The following is a 4,368-nucleotide window of genomic DNA, read 5'->3' on the forward strand; positions in this document are numbered from 1 at the left end:
ATTTCACTGCTTCTGACCTGGCCACTCCAAAGATGTTAGTCACCGGAGCCCAGTTCAGGAGACAAATCGTTCCCATCGAAAAAGACGGACTCAGGAAGACCTTCAAGAATTGATGTGGTGCTATCTTATAATAAGTGGCACCACCGAAATTCGAGTATTTGTCCCTAAGGAATCGGGTAGAAACCTCGGATAAATACTTAAAAACTCCGACAAGTAGCCTTGTCGTGTTTAATGGTGGATAATAATAATAATAATAATAATAAACGATTAATCGTTTTTGAATATTTTGTTTTTCTTTTTTCTTTTTTTTTTGATGATCCAGGAAAAATTGTTTATTCGTGGGTAAAAGTAAGAGTGAGGGGTTTAGTAGAAGTCAGTACCCGACTAAAAGATGCTTTGTTAAGCTGTTTGTTAGAAAGAGAGAGAGTTAGAGGGGAGAGGGAGCAGAAGGCATGATTTGCTTTCGCGTAGTGCTCGTAGAGGGGCTATGCTTAGGTGAGACCACATTGACATAGCAAACGAATCTGCGGATTCGCCATTGTACCGATCCTAGCAACCGTTTGAACGTCTCCCACACCTTTCGACGTAATGAAATGCAAAAACTTACCATCCTTACCACTCCCACAGGATATTACCGGCTCTCCTCTTTACTCAACTAAGAAACCGAGAACCGCGAGTTGTGGGTAACCGATTTCTTCTTCCTTCGAATATTTCATCCAAATGTGTTTTACAAAAATTCACACCGAACATCTCATCGTTCTTTCATTTTTAATCGATTTCCTACAGCAGAAAGAAAAACCTTAACCTCTCCCATCAACGTCAAAGTGGTGTTTGTGTGTGTGTGTGTTCACAAAGAACCACCGCCGTTTTTCCTCATCCAATAATTTTAAGTTTTTTTTTTTTTTTTTACTTTTTTAATACCGGAAACCAAAAGAAAAGGAAATTAAAAAAAAAGAGAAAAGAGAAAAACGAATGTACGATTTCGTTTTCCGGTTTTTTTTTTACTTTTACGTTTTTCGTACAATCGAACACGATCGAAGGAGGAAAATACAAAAAGAGGGGTGTAAGAGTGTGGGGGTGGGAAGAGAAAAAAAGAAAAAAAAGGATTTTGCGTTTGTGTCGAACTTAGTTGTACGAACAAATTTCATGTTAAATTTGAATAATAAATTTTTATTTTATCCCTTAAAGGTAAAAACGAATTTCAAAATTAATTAAAATTGATTATTCGTAAAAAACAAAGTCAAATTTTTTGTTCTCCTCTTTCTACTGCTGCTGCTGTTGCTGTTGCTGATGCTTCTGCTGTTGTGTTCGTGTGTATATGGCACGTTTGAATTATTTTTTAAAAAATTATTATTATTTGTTTTATTAATTGTAAATTTATAAATGTAACCGTAAATGGTGGTGATGATGGTGCGTCGCGTAAATTTTACAAAATTAATTATTTATTATTATTATTATTATTACTATTATTATTATTATCGGTTTTTTTTCCATGGGAATGATCCCGTAGATAATTAATTAATAATAATAAATTATATTAAAAATTTCGTTTATGCAAAACAAAAACTTTAACCTCGAATTTTAAAAGGGTATAAAAAAACGTTTACCGAGTAGTATCCTACTCGCCCTCTGCCCCCCCAGCGCCCCCAAAAAACTTACTTAAAATCTATTCAAAAATTTATTTGATTAAAAATTTGTCGGTCCGTCGGTTCGTCAGTCCGCCGGTTCGTAAAAACCTATAAACGAAAATGTTTCTTTCCTTTTAATCAACAAAAAAAAAATTTTTTTTTCTTCTTTTTTTTCCAAAAAACAAAAACAAACAACAAACAAACAAACAGAAAAAAAAAGAACTTTTTAGTTTGTTTTTTTTTTTTTTTTTCAATAATAAAAAGAAAATTTTAATTGAATTCGTTTTGTTTTCATTCTTTTCTTTTTTATACCTTTTTCTTCTTTTTTCTTCTCTTCTTTTTTCTTTTTTTTTTTTTTTAAATAAAAGTAATAAAATAAAATACAAAATTTTCCATTAGTGTTTTCTTATTGGTCGTCACGACGAAAAAAGGCGAAGGGGAGGGGGGTTGAAAAAAAAAAAAACTTTTGTATATCTGATACCATTTTTTCTATTACGTAATATTTTAAATTTTTTTTTCTTTTTTTTTATAAACAATTTATATAATTAAGTTTGATAAATGATGGAAAATTCGTAGGATGATAATAATAATAATGATACTGTCGGTTTTCTGGTACGTAAAGAAAAAAAGAAAAAGTAATAAAATAAAATAAATACGAGACAATAAAAATTTTAAAAATGACAAAGTTTTTTATAATGAGAACATTTTTTCATCGGAACAAAAATAAAAACAAAAAAAGGAAAAGAGGGAAAGAAGAAGATTTGTAAAAGGAAATGGACCGAATTTTGTATAAAAAAAATAAAAAGGAAAAAGCAAAAAAAAAAATATATATATAAATAGGGTAGAAGGAAAAAATAAAAAACGTGGTGCAGGACGAAGACGAAGACGACGACGAAAAAACAAATGTAATTTTATTGAAAAACAACCCCACGACGACAACAACAACGACAACAACAAAAACAACAACAAGGAAAAAAAACATTTTGTATGGAATTTTTGAGGTAATCGTCAAGAGGAAAAATAAATATCACGTAAAATAAATAAAATTATTATTGATTCCGTTAAGATGTTTCCAATTTAACGTCGTAAATAATTTTTTTTTTCCTCTCTCTCTCTCTCTCTCTCTCTCTCTCTCCCTTTCCCCCTTTCCCGCCCCCTTCTCTCTCTCGTATCCTTCGTTTCGTTTTTTTTTTTTGCTTTTTGCTTTTTTTTTTTGTTTGTTTCTATTTCAATAATAAATTTTCATTATTCGAGTACTTCATACGTCATTTCCTTTTTGTCTTTTTCACATAGTCACATCGTTTGAACAACAACATTCACTACAAATTCCCATTCAAAATCGTTTTTAAAATAATATATTCACACCGAATGAACTTTTTCCTTTTTTTTTAAAATTTTTTCGCATCCGTCGGGATTATGAGAATTTACAAAAAAATAAAATAATAATAATAATGATAAAGTCGCGACATGATGGAAAACTCTTAAACGCAAAAAAAATTTTTCGATCAACCCCGTTTTAAAAAAAATAAAATAAAATAAAAAGGATGTAAAATAAAATTCAAAGGAAAGAAAGAAAAAGAGAGAGAAAAAAAATTGATTTTGTGGTTTTAAAGTGGAAAAAAATTACGGTTGAATAGACTAACAAGAGAGAAAATAACTTATGTTATTTGACTTTTGTTAAAGTTTTAGCGTAAAACGCTTCTCCTCCCACTTCTCCCACTCCCCTCCTCCTTCCTCTTCCTCTCCCACTTTTCACCTCCCCCCGAAAAGATAGAAAAGAAAAAAAAATGAAATTTTAACAGAGAATCAAATAAAAATTTATATGAAAATTTTCTAATCGAATAAATTCTAAATTTAAATTTTTCTTTTTTTTTTTCAAAGTAAAATAAATTCTTTGAATAAATAAAATTAAAAAAAAAAAGGAAAAAAAAGAATTTCAAATGAAATAATTAATTTCTATCTCTCTCTCTACCTATCTCTTTCTCTTTTTTTTTCTAAATCAAATAATAAATTTCCTTCTTTTCTTCTTTCTATTTTTTTTTATTTTAAACCGCCATGTTTTTTTTTCTTATTAATAAAAAAAAAAAAAAGGCTAAAGGTAAAATTAACAGTTGGACGTGATTTTACGTTTAAGAGAAACAAACGTAAAGAGGGGGAAGGGGGAGGGTAGGAGAGGAAAAAAAGGAAGGTAGCAAAGAGGAAAATTGATAATAATAATAATTTTTTTTTTTTAGTAAATTGTTTCCTGTTTTTCTGTTGTTTAAAGTTTTTTCCTTTTTTTTCCTTTTTTTTTTTTTTAATTTGTTATCGATTTTAATCGTGTACAAAATAATTTATCAAAAAAAAAAGTTTTTTTTTTTTTTTTTTTGATAAATTACTCCGGGGTAAAAAAATTTTTTTTTTTTTTTATTTAATTTTTAATGAATCGTTAAAAAAAAAAGAAAAGTTTTTTAATAAAAACTCATGTTGGCTACACTGATAATTGTAAATATGTTGTACGTACAACTGTTAAAACAATATACGTATTTATTAAAGAAAAAAAAAAGTGAAAAAAAAAATTTTTATTTTTTTATTCTTTTTATTTACATAATTTATTTATTTATTTATTAATTACTTACCTAAAATGATATAATAATATTAATAATAATAATAATTTTTATATAAATTTTGTAGTGCGATAAACATTAATTTTTTAATTACCAATTTAAAAAGAAAAATTTTAAACAATCGCCATCTTTTT

Source organism: Pediculus humanus, genomic scaffold (genome assembly GCF_000006295.1).
Source record: "Pediculus humanus corporis 1103172107866 genomic scaffold, whole genome shotgun sequence".
Lineage (NCBI taxonomy): Eukaryota > Metazoa > Arthropoda > Insecta > Psocodea > Pediculidae > Pediculus > Pediculus humanus.